Genomic DNA, 17,309 nt, shown 5'->3' with positions numbered 1-17,309 from the left:
TCCCTTTTTATCTGTACCCCCTAGAGCCTTGTTTCGCTCTTTTAACATTTAGACTTGTCTGGTGGCAGTGGTATCTACCCTAACTTTTCTACCGCGATTATATTAGATAAACGTGGTACTGTTCTTGGCTATTATATTAGCCTCGAACATAAACCCGCTTGACCAAATTGTCTTTCTTTTGGCTCCGGTTGGGTTTATTTGCCATTTCTTTTTGTTGAAGTCCTTCTTGTGTTTTACTTTGTGCAGCAAACTAGGTTTGCCTTCTTTGTTCACTGTCTTTTGGCGGGCTTCTGCTCGGATGCCCTCCTCAAGGCGCCTGGGTGTCTAGGTGGGCTGAATGTAAGGGAGGGGTGTAGTCACCCCCTGCACAGGGTATCGCACTTTGTCATGATTGGCCAGGGTATTTGTCCGGCCTGGACAACCCCCCTGCTGGGTGATTGACAGCCAGGCTGTGTGAATGGGGGATTTTCGCATAAAAGGCAGGTCTCTTGGGTTAGAAGTCAGAGAGTCACCACTGGAACTACAAGGAACCGAAGAGAAGCGGAGAGAACAACGGCTGCTGCACCTACCCCGTCCCAGTGAAGCCCTGCTGCAGTCCTGAGTTATCTGCCCTTCAACGACTTAGAGAAGATCCAGTCCGGAGTCTTCTTCCCTTGAGCTTGGTGGGGGTAACTGGGCTCATCTTCTACAGCCAGAGGATCCTCTTCCTTGATCGAAATCGCTGCACGCTGCTGTAGTGGTCCGGATAGCCACCTGAAGAGCCTCTCCTGTTTTTAAGGAGCGCATGGTTTATTCCTTGTCGCTGCTGCCGGCTTCATCCCTGTGTGGTGCAGACCCCCTTCAGACATCTTTCTTCACAACGAAGCTCCAGGAATCGTGGGTCTGCGGGAAACCAACAGGAACAACTGGCAGGGCACCAGCTGCACCATTGGAACAAGGTACTGTGTTCTGCTGAGGAAACAGGGTGAATCCTTTTTTCTTCATTTCCAAGGCTTGCCCTTGTCTTCCCTCCTTCTTATAACTTTTGCTTCCGAACATTGACAATATCAAAGTACTTTAGGCTACGTTGAATCGTGAACTGTCTAACTGTGTGATCTTCATCAATAGGCCCTGGTGTCTTTCGACCCTGGCTCCGGCCCTTTGACTTTGAACTCCTGTCTCTCTGTGTTTCATGATTCTGCCTGCCTAACCAAAATATTGCCTGTGATTTTTGCCTCCAACTCCCTCTGGGTATCTCAGGTGCTAAGTGTGTTTTTGCCCCGGTAGCATTTCATGTCACGGATACGTGTTTATTTAGTAGACCGAACTGTCAAAAATTGATCGCAATCATATTCCCGGTAATGTGTTTTGTTCATAACACCGGTTCATTCAAACACAGGGTACTTACCTTGAGACTTACTGTACAAAGTGAATTGGTTAGTTGTAGTATATTTAACGTGTGGTTTTTATTGAAGTTTAATAGAAGTGTTGTGTTTATAATGAATGGTTTAAAAATAAATGTACTTATATTTTTCTACCTGAAACCTTGAGTCAGTGTTTGCTTGAGTCACAGTAATTGTGGTCCCTTTGTGTAATCCCTGCCACTGCTCATATACTCTTGAGATAAGCCTGGCTGCTCCGCCACTGCTACCACTCTGACATAGTAGTACAGGCTTGTACCAAAGGTAAAACTTGTATTGCCACCTGTAGTCTTAATTGTGTGTAGTGGTCCCTAAGATCACTGCACAGGATTCTGCCTAACACTCCTGCACACTGACATAGCTGACATGAAAACCAAGAGCTTGCAATCTTTACCTTCCAGAATATACAAGCACCTTCACCATGTTGGATTTAAAATATATGATGAAGCTTTCGGTGGTGGCTTCTATCGGGAAATGCAACACAATCTAAGTCAGTGAAGGTTAATAATCTCAAGGCTGGTATTTCGGCAAAAATCAACAGAATACTACCCCTATTTAGGCATACCCGGATGGCAGGTCCCCATTGGCTAGTTACTTTCAGTTTAAACTCACTTTTAGTTGGTCTCGCTAAGGTGTTGTCATATCTAGTTGTTTCTTTCCTAGTTCACACCTGATTTCTACGAGTGGAGCCACTCTGGTCATCATGTTCCCTTGCTCGTCGCAGTATACTATACGGTTTAGATTTTACCTGTTCCAAACCATCCATATTACCACCACTCCAGTGTTGTGACTTAGACATATGTAATCTCCCCAAAAGTTGCCCCACCCCTGAGATCACAGTTGGGTACAAATTAGATGATAGATTCCCCAAAGTGCTTTCACCTAGGTCATTAAATTGTCTGGAGCTTTCGGAGCCCCCAGCACCAAGGTTTAGGGACTGTTGGGTTCCATGGTTATCTGGACATTAGAATTTAATCAGCAGGGTCTCCTGCTTATTAGATAAAGGGGGTGTTCTAGTGTTAACATCGCACTGTGCTAGATGGCGAGCAACTCAAGGGGCAGCATGTTTAACTGTGGATGGAAATCCATGCAGATTCATGGTGTCATTGGCAATCCTGTACACTCTGGTGTACTGTTTAGCTTCAATTGGTATTCAAACCAGATTCATCAAATTTCTAACATCCTCAGTTCGATCAATAGACTGCGAGTGAATTTGGGGAACCTGTGTAGAGGAGTTCGGAGCCACTGGATCACACATGGTTCCGATATTTGACCTGAAAGGAAGTGCACTAAGTTCCTCCACAGTTAAAGTGGGGTTAACTTCGATTTGGGGTGCTTCAGGGCAGTCTGAGTGAAAAAGTCTGCAGTTGATGGTTTACATGATGTTGTTGCCTCCACTCTACATTCTTCAATCAGAGAAGACATAACATATGGTAAATAATTCTTATGAGTTTCAAAGTACTTGCACTTTGCATATTTTTCCAGTGGCCATCATTCTTTTCCTGGTGATTTTGACCATTTTTGCCTTGGTCGATTTAGTTGTTGTGCAGGTCATGGCTTAAGTTGCCACCTCAACAGCCTCATTCTAATGAGTTGGGTGTGAAGGCAAGATTAATTCCCTGGTCGAATAATTTGCAACTCTTTCCTTATTTATGGAAATCGATGCATTCTGTGCTTGTGCAAGGAGGTGGGATGACAGTAAGCCTTCGTTAGGTTTATTATGCTTAATGGGTATTGTAGCTGGGGGGTAGGGCTGGACAGAAACCATTTCCACTGAGTATCAGCAATAAGGAGGGGATCTGGGAAATCGGAGCACTTTCCCTGTGTGGTCGGACATCCCCCTCCATTCTTTGTCAGGCGGTCTAGAATCGATTGTAGCTGGTAGCCAGATCCTAGTGCTTCAAGTGTTACATTAACCTCAGAAAGGAGAAAGGATTAACGTGTTGGCTTGCAACTTTATCCATGTCATATAAAGCCACGAAAGAGCTCAGAACCATGTTGAGCGCAAAGACGTTCGGGTGAGTCAAACAAATGCTCTTATCAACCTTTCGTGGTGCGTTCCGGCATCCCCAGAGAGTTCTGCTGCTTCAATTGATGACTTGGTCCTGATTCGTGCATGCCTGTCAGGATCATTAGTGATTGAGAAATTGTCAATAATGTTAGTTAATTTAGTGGGCGATCCCCGATGGGAAGAATTGCATGTTTCTTGAATTACACTGCCAGCAATACAGTCTGAAGTTCAACCTGAATGCAAATTACTTTCCAAAGCCAAGTCAGCGATTCATTTATGCTAAGGTCGGAAAGATCTTTTATCCTGACCGTAGCACTCTGCTCCGTCATAATGGAATGATCCAATATTGCAATTCCTTTGACTGGGGCAACAGATTTAATTTCGGTACTGGTACCTATTTATCTAGCAAAGTAGTAGTCTGTAATTCTGTGTCATGCAATTGGTGAGCAAGTAGTATTTGGCTTTGGGGTGTTGAGGTCCAGGCGTGTCTTCTTTAGACAGAATGGAATCCCAGAACGTTTGGCTCTGGTTATTTGGACTTCCTCATTTACCAGTGTCACTGGGTCAATGCTCATCGCAGAGTGAGGGTGTTTTCTGCTCAAGTTTTGTATTAGAGTGGCCACTATCCGCTCCTCTTGAGAGTTCGGAGGTTGGATAGGTTTGGCCGGCAAAGAGGTCTCCAAAAAAGCATGCATATTCATGCTACCGTTGCATTGTGCATCTTTCAGTTAGAATTGGTCCTCCTGGGTAGATTGGCTTCTAAGGCCCGGTCTCATGATAGCAGTGGTTAGATTAAAGCGTGTTCTGACACAGCGCGGGGTCCGGTACAGGGGAGTCTAGATCAAAGGGAGAATATCCCCTCAGTCTCTAGTACCCCCTATGCACCCTATGCAAATAAAGCCTCAAGTCAATTAGTTGCACTAACCAAAGGTGCCGGAGCATGCAACAATGCTGGATGCCTCAGCGCCTCGACCCGCGGTCCACAGACTGGCCACTTGACAGTTCAATTCACAGCCCTCTTTGCGGGGGTAGCCGAAGATGAAGATGAGTAGAGGAGGAGCTCCAAACGGCAACTGGAAGTGAAGAGAGACCAGCAAACACTGCAGACTGTCCAGTTGTGGTGGCCCAGGAGGCTGTGACAATGACATTGTGGGACGCATTCAGCCAGAAGCAGAGAAGAGGGCTCTTTTGCTTCCGTATCCGTTGAAGGTGACAAAGTGACAAAGTATGGCTAAATGAGGGAGTATGTAGTTTACAGTTGCGCAGGAGTTTGCAATGCTGCAGCCGTATGAGAAATTCAGTTCAGAGTCAGGAAGAAGGGATCTTATCCTTTCCCAGCAAGCAAATCTGCTGCAAAGTGCTAATCCATTAATACCAGGGAGGAGTTCAGCTCGGAAACAGGGAGCAGACCTGCTATCCCTTGCCATCTGGAAAGCCGCAGTAAAGTGCAGCTAAGTGACGCAGTCTGCCGCCCCCGGCTGCCCACTGCCTCTGCTCTGTTTCTGACTCTGCTCACGGTTTTGGGTGCAGACTCTCGGAAGGATACTTAGAAAGGAGATTGGAGGATACCAGGAAGGTTTCACAAAGGTAGGAGCATATGGGACACATTAGCATACGTTTATGTAGAAGTTCCGTGAAATCTGGAAAATGTGAATTCTTTATTTCTACTTTTTTGGTAACTTAATCCACTTCCACCTTAGTCGTCGTTTTTTACCAGCTAAAAAAGTTAATGTAATGTGTCAGATGGAAGTCGTGGAGTTAACAAACCCTGTTGTTTTTTATTTTTTATTCTCAGGTTCCTTTGTGACACTTCTGTTATGTGTATTGTCTTGGTGCTGCTAATTTTTATTTGCTGTAGCGTCTCTTTCTCCTCCCGAGTGTATTATCTGAAAATGCCCTAAAAGGAATGGCACATTGGACTGCTTCCTTCAAAAGATTTGTGGTGAAGTTGAAGTGCATATCAGTGCTTTCGAACATGAAATCAGGGCGCCAACACCGTGGATAAAACTAATACAATTAAGGATCATTCCACAAAGAGCAATAATCAGATTTCAGCCACCCTGGCTGAGGACAAGAAGTCCATTCTGCAACGTTGAATAGTCGTTGTATTAATCAATCAATAAACCAGAAGGACGTTAAGAGGGCTGCAACAAAAGGAATTGCTGTTCACAATCAATTTTGACAAGGCGTGGTCATGACAAAGGATTTTAAACCAAATTATGTATTTCCAAACTAACACTAGGGACATTCGTATGTCCTCTCGCATTTAATGAGGGATGAGTGTCCAATTGAGCATAATGTAATTAAGTCACTAGTTCTTGTAATTTCGATGATAATGTCCCTTTCAAACAGGATTGTTTCCATAAATTAGTCCCTGGTTAAATTATCTCAAGGACGAGGGTCTATAGTTAATCACACTAAAACATTTATGATGATCCCAAGACACACACCTTCTGTGCAAACCCAAAGTGGCTCTGAGCAGGTTGTTGTAATGAAGAACAAGGGAAGTAGATCTATGCACTTGATTCATTGGGCTTTTCCCATTATATGAGTCCCTACTCATATCAAAGGACACACCCTGGACTGGGTTTCTTCCCTGAACCTGAACCTAACCGACATAGAGATTAAGCCTTTCCCTTGGTCTGACCATTCATGCATATGTTTTCAGTTACAGGCTGATTACTTGAACCAAAAAGTCACTCAGCATAATCTCTCACTTGCTATCAGAAATCGCAAAAGCCTGAATCTAGCCGCTCTCACTGATTGAGCAAAATCAGTACTATAGGTAATCAAGAAGAAATCTCATCTACTCTCGTGAACTCTCTTGGCTTTGCTACAGAGAAGTTTGCGCCAATTAAAATAAAAACCCAACCTCTAATGTTGTGAAACTCTTGGTTTAATAATGATTTTAAGGGAACTTAAATCAAAAAAGTAAAATTTTCTATGACTACCGCCAACTAAGACAACAACTCAATTTAGCAGTTTACAAAAGGGTGGCAGCCAAGTATAAATTAGCCGTATTTACAGCTAAAAAAGAGTCACTTAATACAATAATAGAGAACACCAAATCTGATAGCAAAGAACTTATTTAAATTTTAAAGGAACAATCGCATACACATGGCCCCACACAAGATTTCATTCTCAAAAACAAGTCTTGGTGTACAGAAATTCAGCAGGCCCTGTTTAATACATTGGAAATAATTAGAGAGGTAACGGAGGTAAGAAAACTCATTATAACTAAACAAGAACTGGAAGACAATGTTCATACCCGTGTGATTAAAGTTAAGGAGCAGCCTACTTTCAACTTTCAGCCGATCTCAGAAGAAGAACTGGCCAAAACCATCGCCCAACTTAAAAGTAGGAGCTGCAAGGGTGATCCGTGCTCCTCTATTATGATAAAGGAGTGCTCCCCCATTCTCAAACCAACACTGACTAAATTTGCTAATGCCTCTTTCCCCCTTAATAGGGTTCCAGACAATATGAAAAATGCCTGTATTACACCACTTTTGAAGAAGCATAACCTCTGTCCACATACTCCATCTATTTACAGACCTATTACAAACACCACCTTTCTGTTAAAAATCCTGCACAGAGTGGCTTACTATCAAATCTCAATATTTTTAGAGCAGATTCATATTCTCCATAATTATCAATCAGGCTTCCGAATTAATTATGGATCTGAGATGGCTCTCTTGGCCTTAAAATCTCATCTCCTTCAGAGTATGGATAAGGAGCAAATATCCCTACTTATGATTCTCGACCTTTCAGCGGCCTTTGACCTGGTGGACCATACTGTTATGTCCACCAGGTTAAGGAACAATGCCAAGTTTTCCCCAGCAGCGACTGATTGGATCTCCTCCTTCCTGATGGGTAGGCAAGTAAGGTTCGCAAGCGATCTCGCAGAAGCCAAACCCACAACCCTCATGTATGGAGTCCCACAGGGAGCATGTATGTCTCCTTGCTTTTATAACATTTTTTTATCCCATTCTTTCAGATGCTTGAACAGGAAGGGATCATATTTGCGAATTACGCGGACGACACACAATGCGTCATACCCATATCAGGTTCACACCAGCCAGGAGGACGAAATATTCATTAATAAAGATTCAACACTGGATGGTGGCCAATGGTTTGGCCATCAACAGCTCAAAAACTGAGCTTCTATTAGTTGGGTCAGAGACTAAACTTGAGAAACTGGGACCAATTTACAATAGTTTCAATATAGACCATTTTAACATTGAGGCCATGATTAAGGTGAAGATCCTGGGCATCTATGGAGACAAAAATCTGAATATGAAAGCCCAGGTTAACAGTCAGATATCCTCTTCTTCCTATTTTATGAAACTATTTCTCCATCTAAGACCCTTCATTTCTGAAAAAAACTCAGAGACACGAGCCAGGGCCATAATATTATCCAAACTGGACTATTGTTGCAGCCTTTTGGTGGGCATTCCCCTATCTGACTTACACCGTCTCCAGGTAATGAAAAATGGAGCAGTGAGGGTCGTTAAATGCCTTAAGAAAAGAGATCATGTATCAGAAGCAAGAGAAGTCTCCACTGGCTCCCCATTCAGGCCAGGGTTTCCTTCAGGTTACTTCTTATTTGCGTGCAGGGCCAAATACCAACTTACCTTAAAGAAGCCATCATAATAAAACACAGCTCCAGAGCTCTTAGATCGGATGATTCCAATCTTCTTACCATCACTCGATGTAAGACCAAGAAGGCAAAGAATGGTGACTTTGTTTTAGTGGCCCCCCAGGTATGGGATGCGTTAATGCCCTCACTAAGAGCCATATCATCCACAGAAGTTTTTATGAAAAAGCTTGAGACAGTACTCTTCTCCTAAGTCCCTCCAACCGTACAAATTTCCGGTATTCCACTTTTGAGATTATTCTTTTGTCCATGTGATCATCTGCCTCTCTTTGGTATATGTGTTCTGTCTAGTTCATTGTATTTACGTAAGTCCCCATAAGCCTTTGGGTACCAGGTGCACTTTATAAATTCCTAAACATAAACATACCTGACCTACCTAATTCAATGTCTCCTATGCCAGGACGTTGATTCACCAAAATACCATAAGTGACATTGCAGACCTAATGACATCACAAAAAGTGATGTCACTTGACCTTTAACCTGGATGGAATCAGTTCCTCTTTAATCCTGTGGACAGGACCGGAAGTTGCTTGTGGGTGCAAATAAAGTACATTAACATTTTAAAATACCAAATACGTACTGAAGCAGACAAAAATATTTTAGATACCAACCACATTTTAACAAGGATGCTGCCTATATATGCCATGGATGGGGTCATGATATGACAGGGTCAAACCCATCAGTAAAACATAGGCCAAGGCAATATTGGCTCCATCATCGGGTTCGCTATTTTTCTGAATAATTATGAAAAAACTTTGAGCAATTTTGAGTAGTGCTGCGACCTGATTCTGGCTGAAACGGATTCAGAGAAACATACATTAATGGAAAGTCTGGTGAAAATGCACAACAAAATGGGGAAAGATATATAGAGAATGTCATTGTATAAACTACAAAGGGAGCTAACCACACACCTGAGTTAATATAAGAAGTTGCAGTCCTCTGTGATGAGATTCCCAGGGCCAAAATATTGTTACATTTATATGCATTTTCGTCTTACCTTACAAGGCTCTCTATAAAGGTGGGGTCCCATAAGAGGGATCCCTTGGAAAGAAAGAAATTGTCATCTCTGTAAAAAAGACAGGGAGGCAGAAACGCTAAAACATTGGCTGATTGGCTGTAGCGCAACACTAGGGCCTGGGAAAATGTGGTTGGGATGAGATTAGAGGATTTAAACAGTGAAGCCATGTGGGCTAGGCTCTTGTATGGATACTCGAAATTACCATTGCTATAGTGAATATTTTAATAGTGATGCAAAAAAAGTTGGGGGAAAATGTTTTTCTCGATTAGTTGACCATAATGAAGTAGGGAACGGAGTAATTTGTCGGATAAATGGAAAATGTAATCTTGGGGGTTAGAAAGGGATGCCCTGATGGGTATATATTATAAGGTTTTATATTGCATTGTGTTAAATGAATTAATGTCTGGTGTGTTTGTTTTAGAATGTTGTGTCTGAAGTAATTTATTGCTATTTGTAATGAACTAAGTGTTTTGAAGTATAAATTAAAAATGTGTTGAAGTTTTTAATAAACTATAAACACGAAAACATAGGCCGACATATTGCCATAGATATACTACTTCAGCATTATATGGGCCCTCATTACGGGTCTGGCGGGAACCGTGCCGGTAAAACCTGCAGGTAGCTGCCGGACCTGTAATGATTTACTGCCGCCTGAAATGCCGGAAACACTGGGGCATTAAAGCCCCGGCGGCCCGGCATGTCAGGCGGCGGTAAAAGGTTGATTCGCCATTCCCGTGGAGTTGCATAGGACCGGTACCTTCGGTACATCAGGCGCCAGTAAAATGTTGATCCCCATTCCCATAGGACTCCATGGGAGTGGGGATCACGGAAGCACTGGCACCGTTAATAATGATGCTGGTGCTTCTGTGAAAGTTTGTGGGTGGCGGGCTGAACGGTACCCATCTGCAGACTCATAGTTTGCTGGTCCGGAAAGAACGTGACGGTAAGCTTACCAGCACCGTTGTTTCGGGGCTGGCAAACCTGTAATGAGGGCCGTGGACAGTTACTTCCATGTTATGGCAGTTATAGCTGCATGTCGGGTATTGTCATTTTATGAAAAGTAGATCCCCCACATTGCAATTTACTGCGATAATACAGTATCCAATGATCCAAAAGACGCAAGTCACTTTCAGTGCACAGGAGCATTAATGCTTTAATTAATAATAATATTTTTTTATTTGTGCAGTGCTTTCGCCAATGCGCTGGACATAGCACATATTTACATACAATTTTCATCGCAGCCGAAGTTGCTACTAATTTATCAACCTCGGAAGAATGAAAGGCTGAGTGAGCTTTGCCAGGATTTGCACCTGCGACCTGCAGATCACACACAGATGACAGCAGCAAGTGCTCAACTCGCAGAGCTTTCCTACTGATTTGCTATTAAAGATCCAATGCCACCATAAGAAAACATGTCAAAACTGGCTGCACAATGTAGGCCAGACATGTGATAACACTTATCATGTGTGCTGTAGCCTTGATGATGCACAGCAAAAAAAAATGCCATGCCACAGTAAGATGTACCTAGGCTGGCACCACTAAAATGCCAATCCGACTACATAATAACACTTATCATGCATACTTTATCATAGATGCCCAGAAACATTTACAATGCCACAGTAAGGAATGGCTGCACCCAAATGCCATTCTAGCCAGACAATTCATCGGAGATGCCCAGGAGAAAATGTCAACCCACAGTAAGAAATGGCAAGTCTAGCTGCAACAAAATGCTAGTCTAGATATGTAATAACACTTATGATACTTACTTCATTATGGATGCTCAAAAAAATATACCATGATACAGTAAGAAATGGCAAGACTGGCTGCACCCAAATTTCAGTTCAGACAGGTAATAACACCTATCATGCTTACTTTATTATAGATGTCCTGTAAAAATGTCATGCTACAGTTAAGAAATGACTAGACTGGCTGACCCAAATGTGGGTGTAGACAGGCAATAACACATATTATGCATGCTTTATCATGGATGCCCATTACGTTATTCGATTGGATTGGCTATACTCACTCAAATATTTGTATTGTTTTATTTGATTGTGCATAAAACAAGATGTGCTTCCCATTGAGATGATCTAGTTGTTTGCCCACAGTTGTGGACTGTGCATATATTTTTGAGAATGAATATCTACACACTATTGATATCTATTACTTGTGATTCAGTTAATATCTTAGTTTAACCTCTGTGATTCTTGGATGCACTTTATAAACAAATGGATTTGAGCCTCTGTGTACATTACAATCTGGCGCAAACATCATCACGCCTTGGGATGATAATATCTGATGGCACATACTATTTAAGATGGCCATTTTTTTTCGAGTCTCATTGACTGCATGCAGTTACGGGCTTCGTACATGATTTTTTTTAATCTTTTGAATTTTTGATATATTACATGAATTAGAACAACAATGCTTGTTTGTGATGAGTTGTTTTTTTTAATGGTCTTTTGGACATATATGGTGGAAAACTGGTGCATGAATTTGATATATGCTATGGGTGTATTGAAAGAGTCTTATTACGTCCCAGCAATTCGTGATATAGAAGGTAAGGCCTTAAGCCTGTTGTTGTACTAATCACTCCACTTCCTTTGTGGAGGTTACATCATTTTTAATAGCAAATCTATCCCTTTATCTTTTTGATTGCTAGGTTTGGAAAGTCCTACCAATTTATGTATTGAGCTACCTCAACAGAGCAAGTGAATATCCCTGGACTTTTGATTAGTACTGAAAGCCATCCAGGTGAATGATAACTATACACTGGGGGAGATGAATATGTAGTTTGTTGAGTACCATGTAACTACCATTTTTTGATTTAGTTTTGTGGATTACTATGTTAAGATTCTGAAGATTTGTTCTATGATATTTAGTCCTGATGAAGGGTGATACCTGAAACGTGTTGAGCTGAATTCAGTTTTGTTTTGCTCTGTTTTGTATTAAATACACTTTGCTTTCTGCCCATGTTGTGTTCTTAACATCTGTTTATACTGATTCATATTGATTGAATTATTGATTGTTATTCAGTACAGCAGTGTGCAGGGATGGAAGAGTCCTTAATCATAGGACTCTTATTTGTTCATTTGTATTCAACTTTGTGCCAGGGTTGTGATCTCTCCCCCTCACCCTAAGACTTCTTGATCTTTTATCCTAACTTCCCAGGGCCAGCTTTGTAAACAAAGTGTGCACCTATACTAGGCTATTTGCTCTACTTTAGACAATTAGCAAGTCTTTTATAAAATGTGCCTCTTTCCCTTGATTAATCATTTTTGACACTCACAGGTTTAAATGAAAATGTTGAATGAATGTATCATAACATAATTTTTTGTCTGTTACAAAAAGAAAATTCACTTGTAGGATCAAGATTGGCTGTTTATCTCTTACTGACAAGGTACTGAATTAGACTTTAATTGGTAACCGTAAGAGTATGTCTATTGGGGGTATATCTCTGACAACCTTAGCTTTCTTTCTTGGAGTATAACAGGCACAGTTCCAAAATTAAAGTTAAGTGATCTTGCCTTATTTTTGAGGAAACATTATGTTTTCTGCATCCAGGAAACCCGGTTGAATGCATCTAATCCAACGGATGGTTTTTCCACTTTCCATTCTCTGGCTAGACCTAATACTGGAGGCAGAAACTCCGTCGGTCTTTGAATAATGGCCTTCATTGATGCCTTTTCTGAACCGTCTGTTTTAATAATTAAAATTTGCACCTGGGGAATGGGTTCTCACCCAATCAGGTGACTTAAACACTGGGCGAGAATAATCCTAAGAACAATTTGTGTCCCTTGCCAAAACAGTGTCTAACAGATGGTTATTCTGTGATGGCTAACTGGAGGCGCATCAAGCTACATAGAAACGCATGGAGGGTTTAGATGAGCCAGATGTGCCAACTTGTTTTGCTCGCATTGGGCCCATCTAGATTGCTAAGCAGTCCACTGTGCATATTCCCAGAATCTCCTTTTGAATAAAGTCCTTTCTATTTGGTTGCCCTTTAAAAAAAAAAGAAAGAGAATACAGGCCCTTCTCCGGATGGCACCATCTTTGTTTTTTTATGTAGGTTAGGCAATGGGCAGCCTCTGCCTGTAGTCTCCCTCACCGCTTCCACTCCAAAACAAAGCAAAACCCTTCCCCACCCCTCCCTACCTCCTCACTTACCTGCTGGACGAGATCTTTGTGCTCCGGTCAGGGTGCTGCTTCTGCTCCCGGTCACTGCCCTATAAATGGATAAGACAGCCAATCTCCAAAGGAAAGAAAATAAACAATTTTCACCCAGAATAAACCCTGGGGTGTGAATGTTTTTCACCGCACTGTGGCAGCAGACATGACTGGTAATGTCCCCCAGCCCTCACCTACCTAGGGTCAGCTGGCAGGCCCTTACCGTTAATGTCCCCCCAGCAGGGGTAATAGCCATGTTAGTTCCAAATTCTGAAACTTAAATTGATGTGTGGGAACATTATTTCTATTGTTCTTATTAAATGCATGTTTGTTCACAAGAAGACGATGCATTTGGTTACATTGAAGTGGCCGATTATCTAGCTAATTTGTAAGAGGATTTGTTAAATAGTTATGCAAAAGCTTATTAAATGGTCACTTTGAATCAAATTTGATCCCTCATACAGTTGGGCTTTCAAGAAGGGGTGGTGACCTCACATCGGGCATTGCATTGTTACTTATTGACATCTAGGTCCTTTCAATATTAAAAAGGAACCTCTGTATGTGGCATTTATGGTCTTGGCTGTGGCTTCTGACTCTATTGATGGAACAGTTATTTGGAAAAGTGTAACCACTGTGGGATTGTTCAAGACTATTAAAGTTTGTAATTCGTTTGCATACTAATACCATTACTGTAGTCTCTAATAGTAATACACATTTTCTCTCTATTCCTTTAAACATCGAGCATGGAGTTCATTAGGGGTGTTTCTTGGCACCCGTCCTTTTTAATTTATTTACTAATTCTCTTTAGGATGAAATGTGAAAGGAAGGTCCTAACTCTCCCAGCATTGGCAGTGTTAAGATCCAAATTCTCTCGCATGGTGATGATTGAGTCTTACTTGCAAGAACACTGAGGTTGCTCCATATGTTACAGAATTTTTGGAAGGATTATATGAAAGCGAAGGGACTTAAAGTTAAACCTAAAATGTGTGGTATAAAGGTTACTTAAAATAATCCTAGGATAAAATTCTGAGGTTCTATGTTGATAAAGATGTTCCATCTACTGTTAAGTAAAGCAATTATCCATGGATGTGGTTCATGGCTGGAATTGTTGGTGCACAGGCTAAAGTGTGTGACATAGAGAAACCAGTTATCCCTACCACTATGGTACAAGCCCACCGACAGCTTGTGGCAACTTTTAAAACATTTTCCCCTTGATGAGGAGATAAGGCTTTGAACTCACAAATAGCACTGTTTCCGAGAAGAGCTACATGTCAAGGGTCGGACAGTAGAGGCATATGGGATTAAAATGGCATTAACAGGTCTTTGATATTGTGGGATTTGTGTCCGTGTCTCATTGAGTTCTTTCTATCCCTCTCCTCTGTGGGTTTTGCTGCATTGATGGTTGCACCAGAGGATCAAGTAGTAAAGCCAACAGCAGATGGAAGCTAACCTGCATCAGACATTCAGGACATAAAGCTAAACTTTATGGCATTTACAGAAGAATCTGTTGGAGATGTTTAAAAAAGGGCAGGACTATGATAGCCATAAGTATTGGAGCAATTCCTACCAAAAGATTTGCCTGATAATATTGCAGAAGTAATCATGAAAATCTGTTACATTTTGGCTGAGAGGCAACGATCTCTAAGGTGCAGGCACAGTAAAATCATCTGCAAATCTACTGTCACCGGCACCTGCACAGCAAAGAAACGGTAGTTCTGTATGCACAGATTAAAGCACAACAAAGGAAGTTCCTGGCCACTCCGGGTGGTTTTCATTATCATTGGCCTCCTCCAGAGCTGGCGGATAAAACGTCACCCTCATCCACGGTGGAAGCCCCAGCTTCACTTGGGTAAATTGGCATGGCACAGTCAGAGAGCAAATTTGTTGGAATCTCCCGAGAGGGTATTAAATTGATGACCTGCTAGGTTTGTCTGGCACTGTGTTGTGAATTATGGAAGTTGACACTCCAGTCTGGCCCAGCACAATGATACAAGGTGGAAGATCGTCAATATATCTTTCCATGCAACTTGCAGCTAATTCCTCATTAGAACTCGAGCATTGAATTAAATGCCTTACACCTGCTGGGTATAAGCCTGGAGGAACCTGGCAACAGGATGCAGAACAAAATAATGGTGTGAAACTAGGGACTCACTGGAACGGCTCATGATGCCCTAAACCTGCAATGTCAGGTTGAATGGGGAGAATTAATTACTGTTGAGTACTATTACCAAAATTGTTTTGGTTAGAGAATTAGCTTTGTTGTGGTATTAGTTCCTTCAGCTATGATAGACTTCTATGGTTAACAAGGTGACAGATTCGGAGGAAATGTTGAACATATGTTATACATGTATCACTTAGATCATACCCGCGTAAGGGAGCTCATAATGCTGACATTGTCGCAAAAGCAAAACCCTATGTCAGTCAGCTGAAGTGGATTAATTCCAAATACGGTAGATTCTCCATGTTACCAATGATGTACCAGAACTTGTGTATAGTCTTGATGTTATCATCAAACACAAAATCAATTTAAATCAAATCAAAGGCTTGAGTTGGAGAGGTGCCCTGTAACTCCCGAATTGTGCAAAAGCAGCAGTGATCAGACACGAATTAGGACAGATCCCGTTAGAAGGCTGGTACCACTGGAGGAAAATACAATTATACAAGCAAATTGTAATGTCTCATTATAGTCAAATCTGAAGCTTGAATTGTCAAAAAATAGAAGTGGCCCTCTCCAAATCCTTTTAAAAGATTGTGAAACCAATGCTGGGATGCACGTTCAGGTCACAGCCCCTCCCAAACCATTTAGATTGCAGAAAGCATACTAATATGCAGGAAATGCATATAGGCAGGTACAGGGGGGAACCTTGTGGGTATAGGTGGATGCACAGGGTACGCGTAGTGTAGAGGCTTATATAAAATTTAAGAAAAACAAACAAAAAGGTTTATAGAGTGTTAGGTAGAATACATTGCATACCCATAGAATAAATAGTACATTATCAACATTGTACTCGAGAGGAGACCTGAATCCTTGCAGGCTGTGTTGGAAACACAAAACAATGAGTCTTCAGACTCAAATATTTCATCCCCACCCCATGCAAAGCAGAAAACATAAACACAAATACACACATATATATCCTGCTAGAACATTGAGAAAATTTGTTTGGAATGTGAGCGACCAAATACGTGTAGGGCTGCGGTAGGCCGTGAAGGACAAATCCATGGGAGCCAGGGAAGAGGTATTGATCTGCCAAAATACAATTTGAGATTTAGAACACCAGCACCCCCCAGGATAATGGCCACCCCATTTTAACTACCAGATGCCCATGAGCAAAACTCTCAAATCCTTCACAATTTAGACTGATTAGTGGGACCTGCAGGAAATTCAGACATGCCCCATGGGAGGAGAAGCTGAAATGGGGGGAGGACAACGTGACCTGTAATTTGTATCAGGGAGAACAAAGGGTGATGCTAACTCCTATACGATTGCACAGAGGATGTATGATAGGGGCACCTGTGTGTCAGGGATGAGAAAAGAGTTGCTTTGTTTGCAAGCACCATACTGACCTTATAGTTATCAACTGAGCTCAGGTTGATGACCAGGTGCACATCACGTGATTAGGTTTCAGGGCAGGGCAGTGTTTTCAGAAACCTAACCAATCATTGCAGCCCAGGGTGAACAGATTGTCACCCACGTATGAAGGAGTTTTAGTGAGATAAGACGTGGCCAGTGCATTGGGGGTCTATATGTGATCCGTAGTATGTAAATAGTTGGCAACCAATGAGGGTGGGGGATGAGCACTATATTGTGCATGTCGTAGAAGAGAATGTGTGCTTTGAAGATGAGGGAGGGCTCTGCGGCAGCAGGCTTATAATACCCTGTTACCATTTCCTTTTTGCATCCAAATAAAGCTCTTATTTTTCTCTGGTTGTTGGTGGTCTACCCAACAAAATTGTTGACCCTGATGTGATCCCAGACTCCCCCCAGAAGGGTACACCACATGGCAATGAACATATTATATAGGGGGTGTTGGAACAAAAAGGTAGTCTTTATTGTGATTT

Source organism: Ambystoma mexicanum, chromosome 2q (genome assembly GCF_040938575.1).
Source record: "Ambystoma mexicanum isolate Mex_15411 chromosome 2q, UKY_AmexF1_1, whole genome shotgun sequence".
Classification (NCBI taxonomy): domain Eukaryota; kingdom Metazoa; phylum Chordata; class Amphibia; order Caudata; family Ambystomatidae; genus Ambystoma; species Ambystoma mexicanum.
The sequence above is the reverse complement of the archived record's forward strand: the minus strand, read 5'-3'. Positions refer to the sequence as shown.